At 37.4% G+C, this 12,178-nt stretch overlaps 1 long non-coding RNA gene across 1 annotated transcript; it reads left to right on the forward strand.

Annotated features, from left to right (window-relative positions):
* Positions 1 to 3: 3 nt before the first annotated feature.
* Positions 4 to 11,208, forward strand: LOC121061395. Its single transcript, XR_005815072.1, has 8 exons — positions 4 to 813; positions 976 to 1,121; positions 4,604 to 4,723; positions 4,821 to 4,910; positions 6,776 to 6,925; positions 7,466 to 8,580; positions 9,142 to 9,251; positions 9,377 to 11,208. It is a non-coding gene; the product is annotated as an uncharacterized LOC121061395 (long non-coding RNA).
* Positions 11,209 to 12,178: the final 970 nt, after the last annotated feature.

The raw sequence follows: 12,178 nt of genomic DNA on the forward strand, positions 1-12,178 counted from the left end.
ACGGACACACGGACAGGAGAGGCGCCGTGCGCGGCTCTGAGGGTCGGGGTGACAACATGTCGTAGGGGTGACAGGATCCTAGGGATTGCAACAGGGTCCTAGGGATAACAGGATCCTGTGGGTAACAACAGGATCTTAGGGATAACAGGATGCTAGGGATAACAACGGGATCCTATGGGTGACAGGATCCTGTGGAAAACATCAGGATCCTAGGGATATCAGGATCATAGGCATAACAAAAGGATCCTATGGATAACAGGATCCAACGGTAACAACAGGATCCTAGGGTTAACAACAGGATTTGAGGGATAATAACAGGATCCTAGGGTAACAGCATCCTAGGGGTGACAAGATGCTACAGTAACAACAGGATCCTAGGGACAACAGGATTCTAGGGATATCGACAGGATCTTGGGGATAACAGGATCCTACGGATAACAAGACCCCACAGTAACAACAGGATCCTAGGGGTGACAGGATCCTAGAGATAACAACGGGATCGTACAGATAACAACAGGATCTTAGGGATAGCAGTAGCACGTAGGGGCTCTGCCCAACAGACTGAGCTTGCCTTTTATCTCTGCGAGTCGTTCTGTGGTGAAACAGACAGGAGGTTGCACCGTGTTTGTGGCGGAAAGACAGCTCTTTTTGAGAGCCCTTTTTGGCTGTAGCAATTCGCTCCTCGTCTGCAGAGGCTGTTGACGTGTCAGCCTGGAGAGTATTGTTGCTTATTCAGCTGCCTTCTGCTTTTTGGCCCTCCTCACCCTTCTTTCCTCAGGACATGTACTGCAGAGATGCAAGTGTTCAGCCTATGTAATAATATTTATGTTCACGTATATAAATACTATATATACACACACATATCTATATATGTTTATATATATATAAATTTCTCTCAGAAGAAGTGGACCATAAATTAAACATTCTATATGCATTACCTTCCCTAACAATCATACTAATTATTTGGTATTACAGGAAAAACCTGTTGCAGTTGGAGGACTTTCTGGTCGGACTAGGAAGTTCAATGTAGCAGAAGTTTCTTCAGACAGAGCCTTAGGAAGGCGTGTTTGATTACAGCAGGAGCAAGTACAGTATTTCGTACAAAAGCTGGCAGCTCTAAGGTTAGGCTGGGTGTGTTGAACAATTGACTGCATTATTGCTGAAGGGAAATGTGATTGTGAATCAAGTTCCTAAACAGATTAAATCTAAGCTTAAAAAACAAAATGAAACAAACCACAGTAATCTTAATTAACTTTTTTACCTTTTTTTTTTCACCTTGTTTTTTGAGCTTTTTTACATGATGTTTTCAGACTTTCTTGTACAACTAAAGAGGTTAGAAGTGTGCTTGGTATTAAAAAATGCAGAATTCTTTAATGACTTTAGTTTTGAAAACTACATATTGTGAGTCTCGAGACATGAATGCAAAAGCTAACAATTATTTAGTTCCATGAAGCACCAAACACATTGCTCTCACATAACTTGGAGAAGATTCAAGCCATATTTCCAGGCATTGTAAAATAAGCTGTCAAGGTATAATGTGTTTTTGTTTCTCAGTTTATTTTTAAAAGTCAATATATGTTTTAATATCTACCTTAAAATACTGATGTATTGTTGATGAAGAAAGGATCGGGTTAAATTATTTAAAGTATTCCTAAAGTGTCTAGGTACTCTCTAGCCAAATAGCATCAACAAAGAAAGCAGTACATTTCCATATAGGTATTTTGTCAGGAGTAGAGAAGTTCTGTGTATTAAGTAAGAAACTTGCATGAAACAATATAAATACTCTCATGTGCAGGTGAGCATACATGAAGAGCTGGCCAGGCAGGGCAGCTCTGATTGCTGTATTTTGTCAAGAAGCACGCAGTAGTGCCAAACTGCTAACTCTCAGAGAGGAAAGTATTTCCAGCAGCAAGTTGGGCTAATTTGTGGACTTTATTGTTCTGTGTTTATTGAAATGTTGCTGTTGATGCCATGTGTAATTAGAATTGCCCCAAACCAAAGTTTCTTATGTATCAGCAGAATATTTCTAAATGCTTCTGGAGCCTTATTAGGGATATTTTCTTTGCTAGGTATTTCATGGGTCTTCCCAGTCAGAGCCTGCTCAGAAGCAAGCCTTCTGTATTTATCATGGGTCAGACGCACAGCTCATGCTAATTAATGTAGCTGCACTGAAGGCCTTATGCACAGCCCTACATAGAAGCTTCTGCATATCAAGTATATGAGCCAGGATTGTCAGATTACACGACAAATGTGTGTACATGCTGGTAGTGGTCCCAGGATGACTTTATGTATTTCTGGGGATGGTGGAACGTAAGCAGGTTAGATTTCCCACCAAAACCCATGATGTATTTCCAGGAAGAGCAGTGTGCCTTGTTGAAGGTAACACGATTGAATTAATTTCCCATAAACCCTAAGCTTTCTCTTGGGATCCCAAGTTGCTAAAGAGTAATTACAACAAAGTGAATGAGAATTTGTCCATTGAGAGGTGTCCTGCCACATCTGGCAAAGAATACGTATGGCACCGATCCGTTCTGTTGTGTTTTTTAAAGGAAGCTTTCAGTAGTAGGAATGAAGTGACTGTAGCTGTCTGTAGCTGGGAAACTGATGACTCAACCCCTATTCATGCTGTTGAAAGACTGTTTTATGAGGCTCGTTAGAGCCGTGAGTGGACCTGGAGAGGAGTGTGAAGGCAGACTTCATACCCACTGATGCCTACAGCAGTGTCTGATGATTGTCCCTTCGTACGCCAGTACGGGCATATCCTTGTGGAGGTTTTCTTTAATCTTTGGGTGGTGGGGCTACAAAAAAGGTCAGCGCAGGGAATTTCACCATTTCTTTTATCTAAAGAGGTGTACCATCAGGTCAAAAAAGAACTGCTGAAGCAGCACTCTGCCTTAGAGGGGGTAAGAAAGTCCTGGAGTTTGCTTTGACCCTGGTACACCCCTGAGTGTAACCATTTGTAACTGGTGACATTTTCCCATCAATAACAAAAGGGTATATTCCAAACTTCATGAACAAGACTGTAGCTGCATAGCTCCCATGAATGCTAATGGGAACACGGCCTTTCTCCGTCCCCATGTAAGTTGCTTTGCATATCCTAATAGCGCATTCTCAATGAGCAGCAGGGTCAGTGTTAATCACTCTGTGGCATTCCAGGAGCAGCCACAGGGATCTCTACCACATTCCCGTTGGTCATTCTGCACCCAGTGTGTCTAAATCACAGTTAGGCACTTAGGTGTACACGTAGGGATATTAAAAGTATTTTAAGGAAATTGTAAAAGGGAGCTATACAGAACACATTGGAGGGCTCATGTGGCTTCCAGGTTATATTTAATCAAAAAAGAAAAATCTGCCTGGAGATGGCATTCATGTAATGTCCCACCACTGTTTTTGTAAGTCTTTATATATTTCTATAACTTTCTGTGGTTCAAGGCCATGGGGCTGGATTTACCTTCAGATGGCTAGCACCAAGTATCTAAATGCATGTTTTAGTTACTTGAATGAAATTACAAGCTATGAGTCATCAAAAGATTCACACAGAGAAATATATACAGCCTTGGTCTGTCTCTGCTTCCCTATGTGGTGCCTGAGAGTTGTACTAAAATCATAGGAAACGGTTAAGTCACAGTAGATCTGTAGCTCCAGTAGAGTCCAAGATGTGTAAAATGCAAGACGAGGAGCTATTTAAGAAATACAGAGTTACACAGAAAGTAGATGGTGCTGGGTCAGCAGACATTCATGGAGTAGTAGGGAATATTTGCATATATACATTTAATTATACTAGCGTTAAAATCTGGGCCTCGGTTCTCAAAATTTGAAGACACCCTTTTTAATCAACAAGGTTCAGACAACTTCACTGAAAAATGGGTTAAAAGAATCAAACTACAAAATTTAATCAGCACTGTCACAGTTTCAATGAGAATAAATGGTAATTAATAACATTTTCTTAACTCTGTTGTTTCCTAATTTCATATTTAATGTATTTGTTGCTTCCCTTTAGTTACTCAACCTGTATTGCTTACTTTTTAAATAATTTTATATAAGTATGTGTTCATAATAGAAATATGCTGTGCACCTTCCGTAACACAGCCAGTAGGGTGCATTGCTTGTCTGACACTTACTTATCAAAAATCTCTAAAGAACTGCATACTTGCATCTAATTCACACTTTACTTTGCTCAACTTAGGTATCCTCTGAAGAAAATCTAGTGAAACCAGTCAGTAACAGTGAAGGCAGCGAGCAAAATGGAGTATAGACTTTTGAATATTTATTTCACATTATCCACAGACAGATTTTCCTATCAGATTCTGAATTCCTACTCGTTTATCCATAGTAATGAATAAGAGTTTCTGTAGTGTGATAACTTATGTATTTTTTTAAAGATTGTCATAGATTACTTCCAATTTTAGCTCTGAATCAGCAGATAAGTCCAGGAATAGCTTTTACTTTTTGAGCTGTCTTCCTTGAGTAAATTTAGAAACCCTTGCAGTGTGCAGCGTATTTTTTCTCAGAATTTTTGCTTTGTACTCAACTCTTTCCTTCGTATTTTTTAAATGAATTTAACATTATGAGCTCATTAACTTTTGTTTCCTGCTTCCTCTAGCTCTCAGTTTTTAGAAATTTGATTTGATTCCATCCTCCCTGGGTTTCAGTAGCTTTACTAGTGTGGACACCAGAACTTAACACAGTTTAAAATATCTATCCATTAGTGCTATGTACAAAGGTAAAAGATTCCTTCCCATTTCCCCACAACTACTTGTTGCTAATCTGCTGTTGATATAGCCAAAGATGACACTAATTCTATTTTTTCTTACTTACAGCATCACACTGGACACTTAAAGTGAGATGCTTTTCTGCTAGAATTCCTGCAGAATAAAATGATCCAGGAGGCCATTTATATATATATAAAGGTATAACCTACATTTTGGTTTTGAAAGTATTCAGTAGTGTTAGCATGACTTGGTTTTATGGGACCAGCTTACCAGGTGAACCATACCACTGTAATACTGTAATTTCCTTTCTGCTGATACCAACGTCACAAACATCCAATTGTCATTTTTACATGTACATGAAGATAGTGCTGAGGAGCAGCAGATCTCTTCGTGGTCCTTGTTGAACTACATAATAGAAGTATTTTCATTTCTTAGAAAGGAAATCTGTATTTTGTTCATAATATCTTAATGAAGAATGCTTTTCGAGAGCTACCAGCTAATTTTTAATTCATTTAACAACATTGCGCTATTTCCTAGCATTGTGCTATGTCTGTAAAGTGTAGCAATGTGATTATAAAACCAGTCCTCCAACTGTTCAGCTCTGTTACATGAGCATAATTACTGTCATCCAAATTTATAATCTCTCAGAATTAACCAAAATTGCGTTATTGGAATAGAATCACATTTTTCTTTTATTCCTTTCTCTTACCTTATGTAAGTGAATTTTCATGTTAGCCTTTACATTATTCTGTCTAGGTTTGCTGTCAGTCTGTCTGACATTCCGTTACTGTAACAGTCCACATTCTCTTCCTGATAGGTGAGAGACTAACACTCTTAATCTTCCCATAACATATTAGAAGATACTAAAAAAACAGCAGTGAGCAAACAGTCTTTGTAGCTGAGCATTTTAGAATTCTTCAGATGAAACGTACACATATCAACTAACTTTGGAGAAAAAAAACATTTTTTGTAAGAAAATGTAGTTCATCCCAAGGGATAAAATACCACAATGGATGATTAGAGTAGGTATTTGACTTGCATTCAATCGTTTAGCTTTTAGTCACCATTTCTACAGTCTTTGTCTTTGCTGTGATTTCCTTTCTTCCCCGTGTAGCTTATTTCACATACATTTTGCATTTCTAAAAATATAGTTTTCAAGTGGCAGCACTGAAAATGAGATAGTCAGAACCAAGTTAAGAGGAGGAGGTGTACTCTTGAGGAATACTCTTTGCCAGTTAGAGAAACAGATGAATGGGAAAATTCTCAAATTGCCACTTATATTTATTGTCTAAATGTCCTTTTGTATCTTTGGAAATGAGTGTTACAGACTTCAAAAATACTGTTATTAAACTTGTCATTATTTTCCCAACCCAGTGTTTTTCCCATATGTTTTTAATCTTCTGTAATTTATACAGTCCGAGTTACAATGTCTGTTCTACAGTCTTCTTTTTCATAACCATTGTTTTTTTTTAACAATTATGTTTCTGACTGAATTTTTGCCACACTTTGCACCAAGACACATGCTAAAACACATTTTGTTCTTGATTGTAGAACACTGTCTTTCTGTCACTCTACTATAAACTCTTCTTAATTTTGGAAATAAAAAGCTTAGGGATTTTGATGCAGTTTTGATACTCCACGGGAAGGAGTTGAACATGATACGGTATTTTTTGAACACTGGGTTTTCAGCTGTGGCTTCCATGGTACTGGTAAATAGCCTAACCATTGACACTGCTGTGTGGATAGGACTCTATTGATACATATTTATTCCCCTGTTACAAGCCCACAAGCACAGGCAGTTTTTCTGCAGATTTATTCTGTATTGGTACATAGCTACCTACAGCTGCAACTGAGAAAAGCTTTCATCGGCAAGCAGTCCTTTGATTTTATTCCACTGAATGAGAAAGTGCCTTTATGCAGGCCCTGATACATCAGCACAATCCAGTCAACTATGCGGGCTTTTCTTCTGCCCTGTACTGTTCTTCCCACATAAAGCCAGGCCTATAAGCAAGTAAGGGAGTTGTCTGGAATACCCTAGCATTACTTTCATCCTTTGTTTTAAGCTCCTCATGACTGGAACAGTGTGGGGTAAGCCACACAGCTTTTGCAGAAGGAAGACCGAATATTAGAAAGGAGTTGGAGCAGGAGAAGGGAGACTTGATCTCATGAAGAAGGATCTAATTCAGTCTTGAAAAGCTTTAATATACTAACAGGTATGGCATTCACAGCCTGATATATTGATAAATATTTGTAATGTGTGGTTAAGGTGCTTCAGTTTTCCCCTGTAATGGTATATTAGTGTAAAGTAAACTGTTCAATTATAATCTCTGGTCCTGATATTAATAATAGTAATTATACTGCAACTTAACTTCTTGCTATGCTTCTTTTTTCACATTTTCATTATAAAGTTGATAGCAAATTTAAATGTCATGTGCTACAACAATCTGCAGTCTAGAATGTTTAGTGGTGCTTTTCATTCAAGATATGTTTTCAGCTTTGCCTTTATCAGTCATTATTAGATAAGAATTGATGCTAATCTAATATATTTTTACCATACTTTAATGTATAACAACTATTAAAGTAATTCTAAAATAAATCATCCCATTCAACTTTTTAAGCATTTAAGATATGGTTACAAACGTCCCATTTATGATGTAAATTAAAGGAGTGCTCTAATAGACATAGAAACATTTTATCGGGGGGCATTTTCATGAATTTTAAAACAGATTCCCTTCACCCGTGTTTTCTTACAGCTTTTGTCCTTCCATTCGATTCAGCTTCTATACGAGACATCAGAATGTGTCAAAAACCTTTAAGTTCTTTCACTGAGCATCAGGCATGTTAATGCAAATACATTAGGAGTAATCCCCCCGTAAGGAGAGACAGTAACGTAGCCCACACGACATCAGTAAAGTGTTTACAAGGTATTAATAAGCCTACTGTGACAAGATGTATTTAATGGGAAGCAACAAGGAATTTGTTTTATTAGTTTTCCTCCACCCTCTGGTAATAAATCTTAAAAGCTTCAATATTGATTCAATGAAATGAATGGCTGAATCGTTCTGGAGAGGCTCTGACAAGTGGACAAATGCTTCCATGGTTACATTGTGCTATGCAGTATGGTTACTGAGCTTTGTTGGTTTCCTCCCTCTGCCATTGAAGTAAAATAACAAACCACAGGGAAGCACCACACATGGTGGGCAGAAACTGGAAGCAACTTTAAAAGATCAAGCTAACTGATCTTATACAGATTTTGAACAATATGTTTTTTGTTGATTTATACTGTATACCCGAGACATGCATTTCAGTATTCTCTCCTTCGTGTATCTCATTCTCATTGAGCCTTTTTATCGCTTGTCTGCACTGCTTCCAACTTTTGATGTTTTTGATAAATTAAATGGCTATGTGGGAGTGTGTTTCATAACAGTGTTAAATGGATTATGTTTTTCTAGGAATATTTTTGTATCAAGTGATGTTGCTGCATCACTGCATAGACTCCTGCAATACCTAGATGTGGAATAAAAAATCACATATAGGACTTACAAGCAAGTTGTTTAGGGTGCTTTACAGTATAGCATAATTAAGATGTTTGCTTTTCCATCTTGTGTCTTTTGTACTCAAATTTCAGGTGTCAGAGGGAAGAGGATGATAATATATAAGTAACTTGATAGTTTTAAAGCAATAATTTTAAGGAAAGAATAAGAAATAATGGCAAATAGTTATTTCATTAACTTAAAAATGTTGCAGATCAAGCATCACATTTAGAGAAAGAAATCCTGAAGGCCTTGGATGTTGCTCAGGACAAACTTAAAGGACATTTAAGGAGAGTAATTGCATCTTTTTCCCTTGCAGACCAACTCTGAAAAGAGTGAGTTTTGTCCTCTGTCTTACCAATTGATGTGTTTTTTTTTTTTTTTCTTCTGTATGCCTGAGAGTCCCTGGGATCACTCCAAGCTTTAGAATGCTAAGATGTTGCAGTGCTCCTTTGCAGACACCATTTTACAGCCATATTGGATGGCAGGATTTCCACAGCCAGTAAGATAAATTCATAGAGCTGTAGGATAGTTCTGGCCATACTGCTTTCCTTTGGAAGCTTACATTTATTCATTATTATACATATATAAATGTACATATATATATATAAAACATACATATATAATCATACATTATAGTACATTTATTACACATTTATTCAAGTAATATCCCTTTGGTCTCAAGGGGGGAAAGTAAGCCACAAATGAGAAAACACTTAAAGTTTTCACTTAAAGAATTTCAGAAAAAAAGAGAATCAACTCTCAAGTCAAAAAATGTAAATTATTTGTGTTTCCAAGTAGGGTTTTCTCTTTATGTGAAAGGAAGAAAAAATACATATCAGGAATTGGGAAAGTCAGTCAGGAGCTGTAAACCTTTTTGCTTTTTTCTTAATTAGACTGAAATACTTTTGGAGGACTCCGAAACTAAGAGCAACACAGATAAAAGAGGTTATGGACAGTTTTTAATATTTTTGCTGTGCTTTAACTTCAGAACAATGCAATTCTGGTAAGCATTGTTTTTCAATTTCAGTCTAGCGTTTGACATGCTCTCAAGTTGTGCATTTTCAGTAATTTGATGGATGTTTTATGAGAAAGCTTCTGACTTGTTGCATACTATCTACATTGTCCGAGGCATGCTGCAAATGAGGAAGTGGACACACTTCATTTGAAGAAACAAGACTGCAACTTTATTTAGCAACAATAACGGCACAAGAAGAGCAGGCAGACAGCCCATGCCAAGTCCTCATCTTACTGTTTCTCCATGTGACCTACAAGCCAGTAAGCTCCGACTGGGGTTTGAAAGGAGCCACTGAGCTTTGCAAGACCAAGCGATGTCTTCAGAGATGGCATTCTCTTTGTGTCATAACATAAATTGTGTCAGAATTGCATGCTGCAACTTTGATCAACCAAATCTGGGATGCGTTAAGTAGAAACAAAGGGCTTACTTTCTCATTATTAGTTCAATGTTTTACACTTGAACATATTTATAGTAATGTTTCCTTAAAAGTCATCTCATTTTTTGTGAGTCTTGTCAAATATATAGCCAAGTTCAATAATAAAAGGTCATAATTAGGTGAATAATATTTCTGTTATAAATTGTGTTAAAATATAGCAACTTCCCATGAACAGATGCCATGGAACATTTACTTTTCTTTCATGATATTAGGAATATTATTTTTCTTTTTTTTCTTCAGTTAAAAGCTCTTTTTAAACATTAATATCAGTGTGCTCTGCAAGTATATCAGAAAGGAGCAGTACAGTGAAAAGGTTAACCTTTGCCTAACTAATCACAGGTAGGTGATTTAAATTTTTGTCAAAAGAATAAGAGCACAGTCCACTTAGAAGTTCTTATTTTTCTTTGTCTTAAATCCTAGACATCTCCAAAACACAGAGGATCAAAACCTGAATTTATTTATAACCATCTGCACATTCATCAGTCAGGCATTAACTACTGAGGCAGAAACATCACACTCGAACTTAGTCATGCAGTATCCTCTATTTGTATTTGTTTACTTTGTGCTTTTTCATGGATATGTTTATTCATCAGGAAACTTCCCAGTAAATATTTTAATGTTAAAGCATTCCCAGCCCATGAAGAAGGACATGCAGCAGTTCAGTAAAGAGAGCAGTGCAAGTATTTGGTACTTCTAACCAGACATCAGGTGATACCTGACCGTGGTTGTGCATTTCCTCGGGGTGGGGATAGCTGGAAAGGACTCTTCAGAGAGCGCAGCTGAGAAGAGGAAATTAATCAGAAATCTCATTTTAAATCTTGAAGAACAGAAAACACAAGTGTGATCCTAAGCTGCTATGGGATAGTGGTCAGAAGCTTGATAAACAGACTAGTCAGCCTCTCAGACAGGTGAGCACACCTCTTTAGTAGGAGTCTCAGACAGTTATGCCCTGTCCCACAGCATGACTTGGAGCATAGTTCCCTGAAGACTAAGCTACCACAGTCATGTTCTGTATTTCTGGCTGCTGTTTCTTTCAACACCGCAGTTAGATCTGCTTCCTGCTGTAAATCACACTGAGAGGAAGTAATCACACAAGGAATGCATCCTAGACATCAGCCAACCAAACAGTTATCCATATGGAATCAAATATGAAATGACAACCACACAGGGAAGAATTTAAGTGCTTGTGGTGGTCCGTGATATTCTTAATAATAGTCTCTCTTGCAGGAATCCATTTGAAAGAGACTTACTACCATGAACTATTGTTCAAAGAAAATCCTCTTTCTTTAAAACAAAAACGAAAACAAAACAACAAACAAACAAAAAAGGCATTTCTTACAAGAACATCGTCTGTATCTTGCCAATTAGTTCATGAAGAGAGGAGCAAGATCAGCCCGTGTTCTACCAATACACTAGAACTAATCGGAACAGCATCTGACGGATGTTAGTTGTTCTTTAAATGCTCCATTGTATTGCAAGTGATTCATTAATAAACAGTCAAAATGTAAAGTTAACTTGTGTCTGATGTATTTTAATTCAGGATTGATCTATGAAAGACCTCTGCACATGCCTATGTTCCTCATTCAGAGTAGTTCAGTCTGCTTCAGCTGCAGTACCAGGAAAGGTAAAAGGCAGAGCAATGTCTGTGCAGGATTAACATTTCAAAATTCTCAGGATTTACTTGTTTGCTACTTATGTCCAAATAAGTATTTGGCCCAGAATTTTGAAGTTTGGAAGCCTCACTCAGGTGAAAGCAAAACTTTCTTATACAGTGAAAAAAAATTTAACAGTTGAGAAGCATTAATGATATCTCAATTTTGTGGCATTTAGAGATATTCAGCAAACTTTACTATCAGCACTTATTTTTGCTTTCTGGTAGTGTATAAAGATTGCAATACTGTGACTGAAAGCCAAATGGCCTTCATATTCACACAACACAGAAATCTGCTTTATAAATAGAAACAAAAATGTAAACAAGAAGAGAAAATGCTCCCTTCTGAAGCCCTTTGTTTTCAGTTTTTTCTTCTTGCTCCTTTAAGTCCAACTTTCCTTCTCAGGGATTTGTTTCTTCTTTTAACTCCCTCTTCACTGATCTTTCCTTTCAGATGATGCCAATGAAGGGAAAAGGCAAGATTTCAAAACAAACAAACAAACTGGAGTCTATTGATTCTATTGCTGCTGCTTTCAATATTGGTTTACCCACAGCAGAGCCATTTTTAACATGCAGAGTTTTAATGAATTCCAACCAAAGGAAATCCAAACAAATAAAGAATTGAGGGGTGTACTTAGTACACCTTATTTACTGCTTTTATTGAAAAGAGGAGTTAAGGCTGACCTGAAGGCATAGTTCTGTGCAATGCCAGATCTATTGTGGGTCCAAAACCAGGCCCAATTGTTTATTCCTGACATTTGTAAGGGGTGAGAGTGCTGTGTGGGCAGCATGCTGAGTTGTTCCAAGTGCGTGCAGAGTGTCCCATGT

The sequence above is a fragment of the Cygnus olor genome, chromosome Z (genome assembly GCF_009769625.2).
Source record: "Cygnus olor isolate bCygOlo1 chromosome Z, bCygOlo1.pri.v2, whole genome shotgun sequence".
Lineage (NCBI taxonomy): Eukaryota > Metazoa > Chordata > Aves > Anseriformes > Anatidae > Cygnus > Cygnus olor.